We start from the raw sequence: 20199 nt of genomic DNA on the forward strand, positions 1-20199 counted from the left end.
CACATGTTTGTGGTAAGTTTTATGAGTGAAACGTTTATACAGCATCTGCATGCCAACCATTTGATCTCAAACTGTAGCATACCTGTGTTTTGTTTAAATCAATGCAAATATTTTGCCTTATGGCGGCCATGTTGAGTTTTGGCCGCATGAGAGTAAAATAGGGGGTTGCATTCACATGTGCTTGCATGTGTGTGTGCACGTTTGTGTGTCTATGCAATTGCATTGGAGGATATGCATACTGTATTTGTTAGTGAATGTTCTTCATTCAGCATCTCAGACAATGGAACTCAGTTTGACTTGGTGCCTTGAGAGAAAAACAGAGATGTTGTGAACAATAAAAAAGAGAGAGAGAAAAAGAGAGAGATGAGAGAAGCCAGACAGCTAAGTTATGCATGTGGCGTGATTAACCAATCAAGTATTTTAATTGAATGCTTCGTGTTAATGACTGTCTGTCTGAGAGGAACAGATAGGGCCCATGGGTAGGAGAGGGGACACTCCCTCTAAAACTCAGTTAATCACATAGTTAAAGACATGCCCCGGACCTTTGGCGCCTACTAAGTATTTTTTAAAGGCTGAATGTGTCAATGTGTAGTTCATACATGCATAATCTATGAGCAGAATTACTGTTTAACCTCAATTATGAACTCCCTTGTTTGAAAGCGACTGTTTTTCTGGAAGCTATGCTGTGCCATTTTCCCTACATTTTCCACCATGTGGTCCAGCCCCCAAGTAATTCGTGTTCTAACCAATGATCTTCAGCCTCTCGCCATTTGAGTGATAGCAAGACGCACACACAGTGCCATGGTGGTGGAAGCATCGTGCTGTGGGGATGTTTTTCAGTGGCAGGGACTGGGAGATTAGGAGACTAGTCAGGATCGAGGTAAAGATGAACGGAGCATCATCTGCTGGACTGTTCATTAATCACGGTACTCCATTTTGTTAATTTTTTTCTTTATCTGTCGGCCCCAGCCTTGAACTCAGGCCCTGTGTGTAGTTAACTGACCCTCCCTGCCCATTCATCGCCATTTTACCTGTTGTTGTTGTCTTAGCTGATTAGCTGTTGTCTTACCTGTTGTTGTCTTAGCTAGCTCCCCAAATCACCACCTGTGATTGCTTTATGCCTCACTTTATGTCTCTCTCAAATGTCAATATGCCTTGTATATTGTTGTTTAGGATAGTTATCATTGTTTTAGTTTCCTGCGGAGCCCCTAGTCCCACTCAAAATGTCTCAGATACCTTCTTTGTCCCACCTCCCACACATGCGGTGACCTCACCCAGCATAACTAGTACTTCCAGAGATGCAACCTCTCTTATCGTCACAAAATGCCTGGGTTTACCTCCACTGTACCCGCACCCCACCATACCCATGTCTGTACATTATGCCCTGAATCTATTCTACCACGCCCAGAATTCTGCTCCTTTTATTCTCTGTCCCCAACGCACTAGACGACCACTTTTCATAGCCTTTAGCCGTACCCTCATCCTACTCCTCCTCTCTTACTCGGGTGATGTGGAGGTTAACCCAGGCCCTGCGTGTCCCCAGGCACTCTCATTTGTTGACCTCTGTAACCGAAAAAGCCTTGGTTTCATGCATGTTAACATCAGCAGCCTCCTCTCTAAGTTTTTTAAAACTCACTGCGTAAGCACACTCCGCCAACCCTGGTGTCCTTGCCGTGTCCGAATCCTGGCTTAGGAAGGCCACCAAAAATTCTGTGATTTCCATCCCCAACTACAACATTTTCCGTCAAGATAGAACTGCCAAAGGGGGAGGAGTTGCAATCTACTGCAGAGATAGCTTGCAAAGTTATGTTATACTTTCCAGGTCTATGCCCAAACAGTTCGAGCTTCTAATTAAAACAATGAATCTCTCCAGAAATAAGTTTCTCACTCTTGACGCCTGTTATAGACCCCCCTCAGCTCCCAGCTGTGCCCTGGATGCCATATGTGAATTGATTGCCCCTCATCTATCTTCAGAGTTCGTTCTGTTAGGTGACCTAAACTGGGATGTGCTTAACACCCAGGCAGTCCTACAATCTAAGCTAGATGCCCTCAATCTCACACAAATGATCAATGAACCCACCAGGTAAAACCCAACATCCATAAACATGGGTACCCTCATAGATATTATCCTGACCAATTTGCCCTCCAAATACACCTCTGCTGTTTTTAATCAGGATCTCAGCGATCACTGACTAATTGCCTGCATCCGCTCATCACTGTCAAATGCTCCCTAAAATACTTCTGCGAGCAGGCCTGTCTAATCAACCTGGCCCGGGTATCCTGGAAGGATATTGACCTCATCCCATCAGTAGAGGATGTCTGGTCGTTCTTTAAAAGTAATTTCCTCACCATTTTAAATAAGCATGCCCCTTTCAAAAAATGCAGTCCTAAGAACAGATATAGCCCTTGGTTCACTCCAGACCTGACTGCCCTCGACAAGCACAAAAACATCCTGTGGCGGACTGCAATAGCAACGAATAGTCCCCGCGATATGCAACTGTTCAGGGAAGTCAGGAACCAATACACGCAGTCGGTTAGGAAAGCAAAGCTTTTTCAAACAGAAATTTGCATCCTGTAGCTCTAACTCCAAAAAGTTTTGGGACACTGTAAAGTCCATGGAGAACAAGAGTACCTCCTCCCAGCTGCCCACTGCACTGAGGCTAGGTAACACTGTCACCACCGATAAATCCACAATAATCGAGAATTTCAACAAGCATTCCTCTATGGCTGGCCATGCTTTCCTCCTGGCTACCCCATCCCCGGCCAACAGCTCCGCACCCCCCGCAGCTACTTGCCCAAGCCTCCAAATCCAGACAGCTGATGTTCTGAAAGAGCTGCAAAACTTGGACCCGTACAAATCAGCTGGGCTAGACAATCTGGACCCTCTCTTTCTAAAATTATCCGCCGCCATTGTTGCAACCCCTATTACAAGTCTGTTCAACCTCTCTTTCGTATCATCCGAGATCCCTAAAGATTGGAAAGCTGCCGCAGTCATCCCCCTCTTCAAAGGGGGTGACACTCTAGACCCAAACTGTTACAGACCTATATCCATCCTGCTGTGACTTTCTAAAGTCTTCGAAAGCCAAGTTATAACAGATTACTGACCATTTAGAATCCCACCGTGCCTTCTCCGCTGTGCAATCCGGTTTCCAAGCTGGTCACGGGTGCACCACAGCCATGCTTAAGGTACTAAACGATATCATAACCGCCATCGATAAAAGATTGTAATGTGCAGCCGTCTCCATCGACCTGCTCAAGGCTTTCGACTCTGTCAACCACTGTATTCTTATCTGCAGACTCAACAGCCTTGGTTTCTCGAATGACTGCCTCGCCTGGTTCACCAATTACTTCTCAGACAGAGTTCAGTGTGTCAAATCGGAGGGCCTGTTGTCCGGACCTCTGGCAGTCTCTATGGGGGTACCACAGGGTTCAATTCTTGGGCCGACTCTTTTCTCTGTATATATCAACAATGTCGCTCCTGCTGCGGGTGATGCCCTGATCCACCTCTACGCAGACGACACCATTCTGTATACATCTGGCCCTTCTTTGGACACTGTGTTAACAAACCTCCAATCGAGCTTCAATGCCATACAACACTCCTTCCGTGGCCTCCAACTGCTCTTAAACGCTAGTAAAACTAAATGCATGCTTTTCAACAGTTCGCTGCCCGCACCCGCCCGCCCAACTAGCATCACAACTCTGGACGGTTCTGACTTAGAATATGTGGAAAACTACAAATACCTAGGTGTCTGGCTAGACTGTAAACTCTCCTTCCAGACTCACATTAAATCTAGAATTGGCTTTCTATTCCACAACAAAACCTCACTCACTCACTCACTCACTCACTCACTCACTCACATACCCTAGTAAAACTGACTATCCTACCGATTCTCAACTTCGGCGATGTCATTTACAAAATAGCCTCTAACACTCTACTCAGCAAACTGGATGCAGTCTATCACAGTGCCATCCGTTTTGTCACCAAAGCCCCATATACCCCCCACCACTGCGACCTGTATGCTCTATTTGGCTGGCCCTCGCTGCATATTCGTTGCCAGACCCACTGGCTCCAGGACATCTATAAGTCTCTGCTAGGTAAAGCTCCGCCTTATCACAGCTCACTGGTCACGATAACAAAACCCACCCGTAGCACGCGCTCCAGCAGGTATATCTCACTGGTCATCCCCAAAGCCCTCTTTTGGCCGCCTTTCCTTCCAGGTCTCTGGTGTCAATGACTGGAACGAATTGCAAAAATCTCTGAAGCTGGAGACTTATATTTTCCTCACTAACTTTAAACATCAGCTATCCGAGCAGATAACCGATCACTGCAGCTGTACATAGCCCATCTGTAAATAGCCCATCCAATCTACCTACCTCATCCCCATATTGTTTTTATTTACTTCTCTGCTCTTTTGCACACCAGTATTTCTACTTGCACATCATCATCTGCAGATCTATCACTCCAGTGTTAATTTTCTAAATTGTAATTACTTGCTACTATGGCCTATTTATTGCCTTACCTCCTCACGCCATTCGCACACACTGTATATAAACTTTATTTTTTCTATTGTCTTTTTGACTGTACGCTTGTTTATTCCATGTGAAACTCTGTGTTGTTGTTTGTGTCGCACTGCTTTGCTTTATATTGGCCAGGTCACAGTTGTTAATGAGAACTTGTTCTCAACTAGCCTACCTGGTTAAATAAAGGTGAAATAAAAATATTTAAAAAACAGAGAGATCCTTGATAAAAACCTGCTCCAGAGTGCTCAAGACCTTAGACTGGGGTGCAGATTCACCTTCCAACAGGAAAACCACCCTAAACACACTGCAAAGACAAAACAGGAATGGCTTCGGGACAAGTCTGAATGTCCTGGAGTGGCTCAGCCAGAACCCAGACCTGAACCTGATCAAACATCTTTGGAGAGACCTGAAAATAGCTGTGCAGAAACGCTCTCCATCCATCATGAAAGAGCTCCCCAAATACTGGTTTGCCAAGCTTGCAGCGTCATACCCAAGAAGACTTGAGGCTGTAATCGCTGTCAAAGGTGCTTCAACAAGTACTGAGTTAAGGGTCTGAATAGTTATGAAAATGTGATATTTCTGTTTTTAATTTTTAATAAATGATCAAAAATGTCTAAAAACCTATTTTTGCTCTGTCATTATGGGGTATTGTGTGTAGATTGATGAGGGGGAAGACACAATTTAATAAATTTTAGAATAAGGCTGTAACCTAACAAATTTGAAAAAAGTCACAGGGTCTGAATACGTTCCGAAGGCACCGTATGTGACTTAGTATGCCATTTTCGGGGACCACTTTTGATCTCTTTAATGGACTTTGCTGAGTTTCTTAGTGTGCAATGCAATTTTGCTCGGCATTTGCTTTTGTAACAGTGGACTCATTAGTGTGTTATTGGCTTATCTGATGCATCTCTGCAATTAAACCACATGAGGAAAGAGAGGGGCTGATTCCCTCTCTCAGACAGTAGCCATCTATTCCATTAGAATCAGTTGCTCTCTAAGGGTAGACATCTGCATTGGGGAGTTCATCCCCTACTCCATTTACAAGTAATACCATACAATATGATGTTTTTGTAGTCCATTTCCATGGACAGTGTGCTCATATATTTATGATACAATTCCATATGTCTTCTTTCATATCATGTTTTAATTGTTTTTTATATATACATTATTCAATACCACAATGGTCCTGGTATTATGTTATTTAGAAATATATACATTATTCAATGCCACAATGGTCCTGGTATTATGTTATATAGAAATATATACATTATTCAATGCCACAATGGTCCTGACATTATGTTATTTAGAAATATATGCATTATTCAATACCGCAATGCCCCTGGCATTATGTTATCTTATGCCAAAGCATTGGGACGGCACCTTGTGTGAATGGAGGCTGTAAAAACAGAGACTCTAAAAACATTTTGTGTGATTAAAGGGATACTTTGGGATTTTGGTAATTGTCTCTTTTATCTACTTCCTCAGAGCCAGATTAACTCATGGTTACCATTTTTATGCCTCTGCGTGCAGTTTTAAGGAAGTTACTAACTAGCGTTAGCGCAATGCCATCGTATGGGCTTCAGCGTTGAAGGAAGTTACTAACTAGCGTTAGCACAATGCCATCATATGGGCCCCAGCGTTGAAGGAAGTTACTAACTAGCGTTAGCGCAATGCCATCCTATGGGCCCCAGCGTTGAAGGAAGTTACTAACTAGCGTTAGCGCAATGCCATCCTATGGGCCCCAGCGTTGAAGGAAGTTACTAACTAGCGTTAGCGCAATGCCATCCTATGGGCCCCAGCGTTGAAGGAAGTTACTAACTAGCGTTAGCACAATGCCATCGTATGGGCCCCAGCGGTCGATCTCATTGAGCAAGTCTCCACTCTCTCTTTGCTTTTGCTCTGCGGGCGAAGGTTGTGTTTCACATGTGTTTTTGACTGTGGGTTCTAGTGCTAGCTGGTTTAGAGTTACCTGGTTGGGCTCTGGCTTGCTGCTTTGCCGACCGTGTTGGTTTCTGTGTGGATTTATCTGTTTTATTGGATCTAAATTTCTCTCGTGCAGCTGTCCAATGGCTCCTCTCTGTTCCTCCTGTTTACGCTCCGCCCTGGCGTAATATGGTTTCCCTCTCCCTGTTATTTCCAGACAAAATACTACTCCCCCCGTTGCCGCCTGAATAATAATTATGGTCTCTCCTCTGATGTACTTATCCCTGCCCACTCATCATGCATCCTACGTAGACGCTGCTACCTGCATCGTGGCTCCCATCGCAACTGGTCAGTCAACTATACTAGTGGTAGCAACATTAACTCTCTCTGGTCTCACTCTGGCCCTGCCAACGCCCCCTTCAATAAACCACTATCCATAAACTCCCCCCTCCTCAACATTTGATCAATGAACAACAAAGCCCCCATGTTCAATGAACTAATATCTGAAAAACAAGATAGACTTCCTCCTCCTAACTGAAACTTGGCAACAACCTGGTGATTTCTATTCTCTTAACCAAGCTACTCCCGCTGATTATGGATACCTGTGTCACCTCCGCTCCACTGGCCATGGTGGCAGCCTCACTGTACTGTAGAACTCCAAAATCTAAATAACTGAACTGTCCTCCCTACTGTCTCCTCATTTGAATACATTGCCTACAAATCCTCTTGCTCCATGGCCATTATCCTTGTGTACCATCCTCCTCAAGCTAATGAATCATTCCTGTCTGAACTATCTGAACTAGTCACCATTGCTGTCCCACTCTCCCCCCGCTTACTGTTGCTTGGCGATATGAATATTCATGTTGACTCGAACTCAAAACTTGCCTCTGATTTCATTGCTGTTTGGGACTGTTTCGATATTAACCAACACGTCAATTTTCCAACTCACATCGAGGGACACATACTTGACCTTGTATGCTCTGTTGCCTCAACCTAACTCATATTTGCCCTACCATGTTCCCATTGTCTGACCACTGTCACGCCCCAACTCATCTGATGAACTAGCTGCCAAACGAACTGCTCTATCTGTCTCCCTGAACTCTCTGGCCCCTCTCCAAACTAAACCTATCCTTCTCCTTCCACTGGTTTACCCCTGAGCTCAGTGCTACAAGTTCCACCTACTTCTCGAAAATCATCAACAGCTCCAATAAGAACTCCAGGACTCTGTTCTCCACTGTCAGCAAACTACATCAGCCTCTTGACGACACCTTCTCTACTTCCTGCACTGAACTCTGCAACTCCTTCCTTTGGTTTTTTCAAGGATGAGATCACCAAAATAAACTCATTATTGACTGACCAAGCTCCCAACCGTCACCCTTGAAACCTGTCTCTATATTTCTACCTCTCAGACCTTTTTCTCCTCTACCAACCCACACACGCAATTCCATACACTGATGCATCACACTCTTTCTGATCCACCGCTCTCTTTATTCATGTGTCTGTTCAGTCTGATGTATTGTTTTGACTCCTGTTTTTTTTCTCTACAATTGTAAAGCGACTTCAGGTCCTTGAAAAACTATATAATTCCCATATATTATTATTATTATTATCATCATCATGTAAACTAGCCTACTCGCACAGCCTACACACACTGTATCTGTGAGCTGTTGGCTAGAGCGCGTGTGCCAAGACCAGAGTAGCACATTTACTATTTAATGCAACTGTTTTTGGCAAAACTATTGGTAGAGTTGAAACTGCAATGGAAACCCATTGAACTATAGATTTTCATTTGGTACATAAAAACTCATGCGAAGAAGTACATTTTGTGTGCACTACTTCATCATGCACTGATTTTTTCTGAAACAAGTCAGTTTGGTGGGAACACCACTGGTGGGAAAATGTGCATATTTTCTGTATTGCCAGTTGAGAATATTTGCATGAAAATCTGTCGCCAGTTGGATGGAAACCTAGCTATAGAGACATAAAAATAGTATCCACAAGTTCATCTGACTCTGGGGAAGTAGATAAAGGACCTCATTGCCAAAATATCCCTTTAATGTCTCATGTTTTCTACTGCAATAAAGTTGTTATTAGTCAGGCTACATTTTATTGAGCGGCCCATGTTGTTCAGGCCAACGATGAGACAGTGATGATATTTATTAGGAGTGTAGCAGGCTGGAGAGAGTGGAACATGGGGAGGTATGTGAAGAAACATGAGAGAGAGAGAGAACGAGAGAGAGAGAGAATGTTGTTATTCTGTTGTTTAATCTGTCTTGTGCATAGCAGTCAGGTGAATCTCAGAGGATCAGACTAACCATCAGCTGCTTTCACCTGCGCGAAAGCATTCCACAGGGATGCTGGCCCATGTTGACGCCAATGCGTCCCACAGTTGTGTCAAGTTGGCTGGATGTCCTTTGGGTGGTGGACCATTCTTGATACACACAGGAAACTGTTGAGCATGAAAATCACAGCAGTGTTGCAGTTCTTGACACACTCAAACCTGTGTGCCTGGCACCTACTACCATACCCCTTTCAAAGGGACTTAAATCTTTTGTCTTGTCGTTTCACCCTCTGAGTGGCACAGATACACAATCCATATCTCAATTGTCTCAAGGCTTGAAAATCCTCCCCTGTTCCACCACCTCTGAGTGAGAGGAGAGGCACTCTCACACCCCTGGTTATGCATCACTACAGACCCTGGTTCGATTTCAGGCTGTATCAAAACCTGGCCGTGACTGGGAGTCTCATAGGGTGGCTGTAACGCTTGTCGTCTGGAGAAAGAGAGGAAGACCAAGGTGCAGCGTGGTAAGTGATCATTATTATCATTAAGTATGATTCTCAATCAGAGACAACGATCGACAGCTGCCTCTGATTGAGAACTATACCAGGCCAAACACAGAAATACAACATAAGAAAAGAACATAGACTACCCACCCCAACTCACGCCCTGACCAAACTAACACAAAGACATAAAAAAGGAGCTAAGGTCAGAATGTGACAGTACCCCCCCAAAGGTGCGGACTCCGGCCGCAAATCCTGAACCTATAGGGGAGGGTCTGGGTGGGCGCCTGTCCGCGTTGGCGGCTCTGGCGCGGGATGTGGACCCCACTCCACCATAGTCTTGGCCCACTTTAGTGGCGCCTTTGGAGCGGCGACCGGGTTGTGGTGGAGCACGCAGCCTTGGCACCACTCCTCCAGGCTGGATGACCACTTTAGCCCGGACAATCCAGAGTGCAGGCACAGGTTGAACCGAGCTGTGGGTGAGCACTGGAGATCTGGTGCATACTACTCGCACCTCTCCCTTAGGCTCAATGCCCACATTCTAGGCTATGAGCGCGTACTGGTGACACTGTGCGCTCCAACGCATAACACGGTGCCTGCCCGGTCGCTCTCTCACCACGGTAAGCACGGGGAGTTGGCTCAGGTCTCCTACCTGACTTTGCCAATCTTTGCCAAAGTTCTTTGGGGCTGCCTCTCGTGCCTGTTGCGCTGCCGTGTTCTTGTCGCCAACTCCATTCTCCTGTAACCCTCCTCGCACTGCTCCAGAGAGTCCCAGGCGGGCTCCGGCACTCTCCCTGGGTCGACCGACCACCTTTCTACCTCCTCCCAAGTTGTCACATAGTCCAGATCTCGCTGCCTCTCATTACCACGCTGCTTGGTCCTTTCTTGGTGGGGTGATTCTGTAACGCTTGTCGTCTGGAGAAAGAGAGGAGGACCAAGGTGCAGCGTGGTAAATGTTCATTATTTTAATAAAACAACTGAACACTGAACAAACACAACAAAAACGACAGACGAACCGTCCTGTAAGGTGACGAAAAACACTAAACAGAAAATAATCACCCACAACCAAAATGGGGAAAACAGGCTACCTAAGTATGATTCTCAATCAGAGACAATGATTGACAGCTGCCTCTGATTGAGAACCATACAGGGCCAAACACAGAAATACAACATAAAAAAAGAACATAGACTACCCACCCCAACTCACGCCCTGACCAAACTAACACAAAGACATAAAAAAGGAACCATTTTTTTATTTTACCTTTATTTAACTAGGCAAGTCAGTGAAGAACACATACTTATTTTCAATGACGGCCTAGAAACAGTGGGTTAACTGCCTGTTCAGGGGCAGAATGACAGATTTGTACCTTGTCAGCTCAGGGGTTCCAACTTGCAACCTTCCAGTTACTAGTCCAACGCTCTAACCACTAGTCTACCCTGCTGCCCCAACTAAGGTCAGAACGTGACAGTGGCATCGTCCAGGTTAGGGTTTGGCCGGGGTAGGCCATCATTGTAAATAAGAACTTGTTCTTAACTGACTTGCCTAGTTAAATAAATGTTAAATTAAAAGAAACAAAGAAACATAAGCAAATGTGTGTACATTACACACTTTAAGGAAAAAACACATGGATTTCACGCGAACATGTGATCATGTGACGTTAATGTGATAACGTGACAATGCGAAGCAACATCTGAAAACATAAAACTTCACGTGACCACGTGAGAACGTGATCTCGTGAAATGAATTTGAAATAAATGTGACAACAATGGGATGCAAAATTTCAACATGTGATAACATGAAACTACACAACAACATTTGAGCACATGAAAACATGATCTTGTGAAGACAATGTGACATCATGGGATACATATTTTTCCATTTGATGCCATGAAATTACATATGACAACATTTGAGCACATGTAAAAGTTCAGGTGTCAAATATAATTTTGAATATTTTACCTTAAAAAGGTATAATTGACATGAATTCAAATTAAACAGTCATGTCCCTCTGCAGGTTTTGTTCCAGGGATGTACCCAATTATGTTTTTAGGACGTTCTCTGAACATTGTGTCATGGTCACCTGGAGGTTTTTGTCTAGTTGAGGTGAAAATGCGGTAAATGTACAAGTTCTGTATTTTTACAGCTAAATTAAGGTGTTGATGGATAGTATGCAGCTGTATTCTGATTACTCAGGACTAAACTTCAATTTGGATTTGAACTGACAACCTCTTTCTTGCTAGCAACCGGAAATTCCTGCTGTGACACCAAGTCTTCAGGCATAATGGAGATTCGCAGTACCAGTACAGTACCAGTCAAAAGTTTGAACACACCTACTCATTCAAGGGTTTTTCTTTATTTGTACTATGTTTTACATTGTAGAATAATAGTGAATACATCAACACTATGAAATAACACATATGGAATAATGTAGTCACCAAAAAAAGTGTTAAACAAATCAAAATATATTTTCTATTTGAGATTATTTTCTATTTGAAATTCTTCAAATAGACACCCTTTGCCTTGATGACAGCTTTGCACACTCTTGGCATTCTCTCAACCAGCTTCATGGTTACCTGGAAAGCATTTCAATTAACAGGTGTGCCTTCTTAAAAGTTCATTTGTGGAATTTCGTTCCTTCTTAATTTAATGCATTTGAGCCAATCAGTTGTGTTGTGACAAGGTAGATATATACAGAATATTTGGTAAAAGACCAAGTCCATATTATGGCATGAACAGCTCAAATAAGCAAAGAGAAACAACAGTCCGTCATTACTTTAAGACATGAAGGTCAGTCAATCTGGAAAATCTCAAGAACTTTTAAAGTTTCTTCAAGTGCAGTTGCATAAACCAAGTGGTATGATGAAACTGGCTCCCATGAGGACCGCCACAGGAAAGGAAAACCCAGAATTACCTCTGCTGCAGAGGATAAGTTCATTAGAGTTACCAGCCTCAGAAATTGCAGCCCAAATAAAGGCTTGACAGAGTTCAAGTAACAGACACATCTCAACATCAACTGTTCAGAGGAGACTGCGTGACTCAGGCCTTCATGGCCGAATTGCTGCAAAGAAACAACTACTAAAGAACATCAATAATAAGAAGAGACTTGCTTGGGCCAAGATACATGAGCATTGAGCATTAAACCGGTGGAAATTTGTCCTTTGGTCTGGAGTCCAAATTGGAGATTTTTGGTTCCAACCGCCATGTCTTTGTGAGACGCAGTGTGGTTGAACAGATTATCTCCTCCTGTGTGTTTCCCACCATAAAGCAAGGAGGAGGAGGTGTTATGGTGTGGGGGTGCTTTGCTGGTGACACTGTCAGTGATTTATTTAGAATTCAAGGCACACTTAACCAGCATGGCTACCACAGCATTCTGCAGCAATACGCCATCCAATCAATCTGGTTTGGGCATAAAGGGACTATTATTTGTTTTTCAACAGGACAATGACCCAACACATCTCCAGGCTGTGTAAGGGCTGTTTTACCAAGAAGGAACATGCTACTGTGTTGTTCCCTGGTTTACAAAAAGTTCAAAGGTACACTTCACAAGTACATATATGAACTCACATGGTACAGTTCAGTAGGTATAATGGGATATTTTTTTACCTAATATTTTTAATATAAGGTACAATCATCACTAGGTAGGTAATGTACTGGTGTACATTAGTATATTAGTATATTTGGGTGTGTGGTCAAATGTGCATATTTGTGCCAACCGTCCATGGAAGTGTTATAGCGGTTTAAGTGTTTGATGGATATGCCAATGCAAAATGAGCTCCTCTATTGATGCTGTCTGTTTTATAAACTTTGTCAAAGAATGGTTCAGTAGTGAGTTGTACTGTAAAGACATTGCTGTGCATTTTCCAATTATTTAATGGCAACCTGTCATTTCATAACTGGAAACTACTTGTCAGTCAGTTACTGTCAAAACGTTGCAAATAACCTACAGGGTACTTGATGCCACTAGCAATCCTTGGCAGTAGCAATGTTATCTTTGATACCGGAGCTACAATGCATGCGTCGAAATTGCTAAGCAGTTTACTTTGAAACAGTGTGCCTGTATCCCTTAATCAGAAGCATGTGATCAATGACGTCCAAAGCTTCATTTTGTCAAACAATCACCTGATTGGTTTGGTATTGGGTAGAAGACAAAAAGGAAAGTATTCAGACCACTTCACCTTTTAAACATTTTGTTATGTTACAGCCTTATTCTAAAATGGATTATAAATATACACTACCGTTCAAAAGTTTGGGGTCACTTAGAAATGTCCTTGTTTTTGAAAGAAAAGCACACAAGTCTGTTTCTCAAACTAGACACTCCAATGTACCTCTTGCTCAGTTGTGCACCGGGGCCTCCCACTCCTCTTTCTATTCTGGTTAGAGACAGTTTGCGCTGTTCTGTGAAGGGAGTAGTACACAGCATTGTACCAGATCTTCAGTTTCTTGGCAATTTCTCACATGGAATAGCCTTTATTTCAGAGAACAAGAATAGACTGACGCGTTTCAGAAGAAAGTTATTTGTTTCTGGCCATTTTGAGCCTGTAATCAAACACACAAATGCTGATGCTCCATATACTCAACTCGTCGAAAGAAGGCCAGTTTTATTGCTTCTTTAATCAGAACATCTGTTTTCAGCTGTGCTAACATTGTTGCAAACAAGGTTTTCTAATGATCAATTAGCCTTTTAAAATGATACACTTGGATTAGCTAACACAACGTGCCATTGGAACACAGGAGTGGTGGTTGCTGATAATGGGCCTCTGTACACCTATGTAGATATTCTATAAAATAATCTGCAGTTTCCAGCTACAATAGTCATTTACAACATTAACAATGTCTACACTGTATTTCTGATAAATTTAAAGTTATTTTAATGGACAAAAAGTTAGCTTTTCTTTCAAAAACAAGGACATTTCTAAGTCAAATCAAATCAAATGTTATTTGTCACATACACATGGTTAGCAGATGTTAATGCGAGTGTAGCGAAATGCTTGTGCTTCTAGTTCCGACAATGCAGTAATAACCAACGAGTAATCTAACCTAATAATTCCACAACTACGACCTTATACACACAAGTGTAAAGGGATAAAGAATATGTACATAAAGATATATGAATGAGTGATGGTACAGAATGGCATAGGCAAGATGCAGTAGATGGTATCAAGTACAGTATATACATATGAGATGAGTAATGTAGGGTATGTAAACATTATATTAAGTGGCATTGTTTAAAGTGGCTAGTGATACATTTTTTACATCAATTTCCATTATTAAAGTGGCTGGAGTTGAGTCAGTATGTTGGCAGCAGCCACTCAATGTTAGTGGTGGCTGTTTAACAGTCTGATGGCCTTGAGATAGAAGCTGTTTTTCAGTCTCTCTGTCCCTGCTTTGATGCACCTGTACTGACCTCGCCTTCTGGATGATAGCGGGATGAACAGGCAGTGGCTCGGGTGGTTGATGTCCTTGATGATCTTTATGGCCTTTCTGTGACATTGGTTGGTGTAGGTGTCCTGGAGGGCAGGTAGTTTGCCTCCGGTGATGCGTTGTGCAGACCTCAGTACCCTCTGGAGAGCCTTACGGTTGTGGGAGGAGCAGTTGCTGTACCAGGTGGTAATACATCCCGACAGGATGCTCTCGGTTCTGCATCTGTAGAAGTTTGTGAGTGCTTTTGGTGACAAGCCGAATTTCTTCAGCCTCCTGAAGTTGAAGAAGCGCTGCTGCGCCTTCTTCACAACGCTGTCTGTGTGGGGGGACCAATTCAGTTGGTCCGTGATGTGTACACCGAAGAACTTAAACCTTACTACCCTCTCCACTGCTGTCCTGTTGATGTGGATAGGGGGGTGCTCCCTCTGCTGTTTCCTGAAGTCCACAATCATCTCCTTTGATTTGTTGACGTTGAGTGTGAGGTTACTTGCCTGACACCACACTCCGAGGGCACTCACCTCCCCCCTGTAGGCCGTCTCGTCGTTGTTGGTAATCAAGCCTACCACTGTAGTGTCGTCCACAAACTTGATGATTGAGTTGGAGGCGTGCATGGCCATGCAGTCGTGGGTGAACAGGGAGTACAGGAGAGGGCTCAGAACGCACCCTTGTGGGGCCCCAGTGTTGAGGATCAGCGGGGTGGAGATGTTGTTACCTACCCTCGCCACTTGGAGATGGCCTGTCAGGAAGTTCAGTACCCAGACAGGGTCTCGAGCCTGATGACGAGTTTGGAGGGTACTATTGTGTTAAATGCTGAGCTGTAGTCGATGAACAGCATTCTCACATAGGTATTCCTCTTGTCCAGATGGGTTAGGGCAGTGTTCAGTGTGGTTGTGATTGCGTCGTCTGTGGACCTATTGGGGCGCTAAGCAAATTGGAGTGGGTCTAGGGTGTCAGGTAGGGTGGAGGTGATATGGTCCTTTGACTAGTCTCTCAAAGCACTTCATGATGACGGAAGTATGGTGCTGGGCGGTAGTCGTTTAGCTCAGTTACCTTAGCTTTCTTGGGAACAGGAACAATGGTAGCTCTCTTGAAGCATGTGGGAACAGCAGACTGGGAAAAGGATTGATTGAATATGTCCGTAAACACACCAGCCAGCTGGTCTGCGCATGCTCTGAGGACTCGGCTGGGGATGCCGTCTGGGCCTGCAGCCTTGCGAGGGTTAACACTTTTAAATGTTTTACTCACGTCGGCTGCAGTGAAGGAGAGTCCGCAGGTTTTGGTAGCGGGCCGTGTCAGTGGCACTGTAAAGTTATTTAGTCTGTCTGGGAGCAAGACATCCTGGTCCGCGACGGGGCTGGCTTTCTTTTTGTAATGCGTGATTGACTGTAGACCCTGCCACATACCTCTTGCGTCTGAGCCGTTGAATTGCGACTCTACTTTGTCTCTATATTGACGCTTAGCTTGTTTGATTTCCTTGCGGAGGGAATAGCTACACTGTTTGTATTCGGTCATGTTTCCGGTCACCTTGCCCTGGTTAAAAGCAATGGTTCTCACTTTCAATGCTGCTATCAATCCACGGTTTCTGGTTTGGAAATGGTTTAATCGTTGCTGTGGGTATAACATCGTCAATGCACTTTCTAATGAACTCGCTCACCGAATCAGCGTATTCGTCAATGTTGTTGTTGGACGCAATGCGGAACATATCCCAATCCACGTGATCGAAGCAGTCTTGAATCGTGGAATCAGATTGGTCGGACCAGCGTTGAACAGACCTGAGCGCAGGAGCTTCTTGTTTTAGTCTCTGTCTGTAGGCTGGAAGCAACAAAATGGAGTCGTGGTCAGCTTTTCCGAAAGGAGGGCGGGGGAGGGCCTTATATGCATCGCAAATTTAGAATAACAATGATCCAGGGTTTTACCTGCCCTGGTTGCGCAATCGATATGCTGATAGAATTTAGGGAGTCTTGTTTTCAGATTAGCCTTGGTAAAATCCCCAGCTGCAATGAATGCAGCCTCAGGATATGTGGTTTCCAGTTTACATAGAGTCAAATAAAGTTTGTTCAGGGCCATCGATGTGTCTGCTTGGGGGGGAATATATACGGCTGTGATTATAATCGAAGAGAATTCCCTTGGTAGATAATGTGGTCGACATTTGTTTGTGAGGAATTCAAAGTCAGGTGAACAGAAGGACTTGAGTTCCTGTATGTTGTTATGATCACACCACGTCTCGTTAATCATAAGGCATACCCCCCCCCCGCCCCTCTTCTTACCAGAAAGAGGCTTGTTTCTGTCTGCGATATGCTTGAAGAAACCAGCTGGCTGCACCGACCCCGAGTCTCTCGAGTGAGCCATGTTTCCGTGAAGCAAAGAACGTTACAGTCTCTGATGTCTCTCTGGAATGCTACCCTTGCTCGGATTTCATCAACCTTGTTGTCAAGAGACTGGACATTGGCGAGTAGTATACTAGGGAGTGGTGCGCAATGTGCCCATCTCCGGAGCCTGACCAGAAGACCACTTCGTTTGCCACTTTTACGGCGTCGTTGTTTTGGGTCGCCGGCTGGGATCCGATCCAGTAATATTCCTGGCCGTAATGATGGTGAGTTGACGTTGCTCTTATATTCATTAGTTCCTCCCGACTGTATGTAATGAAACCTAAGATTACCTGGGGTACCAATGTAAGAAATAACACTGAAAAAAACAAAATACTGCATAGTTTCCTAGGAATGCAAAGCGAGGCGGCCATCTCTATCGGCGCCGGAAGTAAGTTACACCTAACTTTTGAACGGTAGTGTATATATCTCATCAATGTACACATAATACCCCATAATGACAAAGCGAAAACAGGAAAACAATTTTTGGGGCAAATGTATTAAAAAGAAAAACAGAAATAGCTTATTTACATGCATCCTGTTTCCATTGATCATCCCTGAGATGTTTCTACAACTTGATTGGAGTCACACCTGTCTATATAAGGTCCCACAGTTGACAGTGCATCTCAGAGCAAAACCCAAGCCATGAGGTTGAAGGAATTGTCCGTAGAGACAGGATTGTGCTGAGACACAGATCTGGGGAAGGGTACCAAAACATTTATGCATCATTTAAGGTACCAAAGAACACAGTGGCCTCCATCTTTCTGAAATGGAAGAAGTTTGGAACCCCAAAGACTCTTCCTAGAGCTGGTTGCCCGCCTACACTAAGCAAACGGGGGAGAAGGGCCTTGGTCAGGGAGGTGACCAAGATCCCGATGGTCAATTTGACCAAGATCCAGAGTTCCTCTGTGGGGATGGGAGAACCTTCCAGAAGGAAAACCATCTCTGCAGCACTCCACCAATCAGGCCTTTATGGTAGAGTGGAAAGACGGTAGCCACTCCTCAACAAAAGGCACATGACAGCCCGCTTGGAGTTTGCCAAAAGGCACCTAAAGACTCTCAGACCATGAGAAACAAGATTCTCTGGTCTGATGAAACCAAGATTGAACTCTTTGGCCTGAATGCCAAGTGTAACGTCTGGAGGAAACCTGGCATCATCTCTATGTCATGCTATGGGGATGTTTTTATGCGCCAGGGACTGGGAGATTAGTCAGGACTGAGGGAAAGATTAACGGAGCAAAGTACAGAGAGATCCTTGATGAAAACCTTGTCCAGAGCACTCAAGTTCACCTTCCAACAGGACAACAACCCTAAGCACACAGCCAAGACAATGCAGGAGTGGCTTCGGGACAAGTCTCTTAATGTCGTTGAGTGGCCCAGCCAGAGCCGGGACTTGAAGCTTACATTTCTGGAGAGAAAATAGCTGTGCAGCGACGCTACCCATCCAGCCTGACGGTGCTTGAGAAGATCTGCAGAGAAGAATGGGAGAACTCCCCAAATACAGGTGTGTCAAGCTTGTAGCGTCATACCCAATAAATATTAAGGCTTTAATTGCTCCCAAAGGTGCTTCAACAAAGTACTGAGTAAAGGGTCTCAATACTTATGTAAATGTGATATTTCTGTTTTTCTTATTTAGAAATTAGCAAAACAATTCTAAAAACCTATTTTGCTTTTTCATTATAAGGTATTGTATGTAGATTAACGGGGAAAAAATGATGAAAAAACATGACAAAATATGGAAAAAGTAAAGGGGACTGAATATGTCCAAATGTACTGTACACCTACAGTACAGTTAATCGCACAATGATTGACTTGATTCTGGGGAACTTTTAGCAAAGTGCAGAAATGTATTATTGCCATTAAATCGGTGGCCGATCTCTGTCGTGGCCACAGACCTGTGGCAAAACATGAAATTCAGGTTGCTGTCATCTATGAGGTTGTGAGTTCAAATAGCACATGGGGTTGCATTCCAAGTAGGCTAACAAAAGTTGGGAGCAATTCCTTTTAAGTTACAGTCAATTCAGAAAATAAACCAAATTCCAAATGTTCCAATATTGAAAATAACTGATTTAGAATTGGAATTTCTGTGTACTTTCTGAATACAGTTCGTTGTTGTATGTACTGAGAAAATACAGCTCAGATGTAAAAATATATGTAATATTGTTTACATGATTCTTTCCGTAACTCAGTAGCCGGTAACTTACTATAAAATTACAGGAACATTTATTTTACAGTTTGTGCCATTAGCACATCTAAAGTAATCTATAAGTTTAAATGCAATTGCAAATGAGACATGCCAAGTTAATTTGCAGGACGGGCCAAAAAATACCCAAGTGCATTGTGATTGACAGTAAATATATAGAAAAAACACATATACAGTATCCTATTACTGTAGACATGTACAGTATAATGACTGTAAAATTTACAACAAAATTGACAGCAATGACTAACAGTGTAGTTTCATGTTATCACATGTTGAAGTACTGTACATGATTTCACATTTGGAAAATCACATTGTGAAATTTCACCTGTGAAATAATCTGAAAACTTTTTTTGGAACATGTTGTGTGACATTTCACATGTGAATACGTGTTTTTGGAACACTTCACGTGACATTTCACATGTGAAAACGTTTTGTGATCATGTGAAACTTCATGTGAAATATCATCACATGTGAAGTGTTCTAAAAACACATGGTTTCACATCTCTCCTCTGTATACTGTCTCCATCTCTATTTCTCCCCTATAACCCTCACCATGTCTCTCTCCTTCAACTGTATGCTTTCCGCTTACCAAGTCCAAATGATACATCCATCCGACCATTCTTCCATCCGTCCCTCCATCCGTCCCTCCATCGGTCCGTTGTGGTTCTATGAAAAGGCAGGGACACATGAGCAAGAGTCAGTCTCTAGCCCTGTGACCGCCACCATCCAAACCTCCATCTTTGTGCTGCTAACCTAATGAACTTTGAACTTTAAGAGGCCATGACCCCATGATCCCAGACCCAATGGCATTTAACCCTCTGCTGTTGTTGTTTTTAATCCACAAGGCCACCAAGACAAGCCATTCTGTCTTGCAGTGTTGCCGAAATGTGCTGCTATGCGTTGCATAAAATACCATTCTGTGTCAAAAACAAAAGAAACAAGCCAACAGAGATTTGATGGATGCAGTCGATTTCAGTTTTGGC

General features: G+C 43.6%; 1 long non-coding RNA gene across 1 annotated transcript; it reads right to left on the bottom strand.

Moving 5' to 3' along the window:
- Nucleotides 1-8690: 8690 nt before the first annotated feature.
- LOC149972833 (uncharacterized) lies at nucleotides 8691-19883 on the bottom strand. The gene is made up of 2 exons (XR_016490739.1): nucleotides 19806-19883; nucleotides 8691-10140 (listed from the first exon to the last, which is right to left on the bottom strand). It is a non-coding gene; the product is annotated as an uncharacterized LOC149972833 (long non-coding RNA).
- Between the last annotated feature and the right edge of the window lie 316 nt (nucleotides 19884-20199).

The sequence above is a fragment of the Oncorhynchus mykiss genome, chromosome 22 (assembly GCF_057628025.1).
Source record: "Oncorhynchus mykiss isolate SJ-2025 chromosome 22, ASM5762802v1, whole genome shotgun sequence".
Lineage (NCBI taxonomy): Eukaryota > Metazoa > Chordata > Actinopteri > Salmoniformes > Salmonidae > Oncorhynchus > Oncorhynchus mykiss.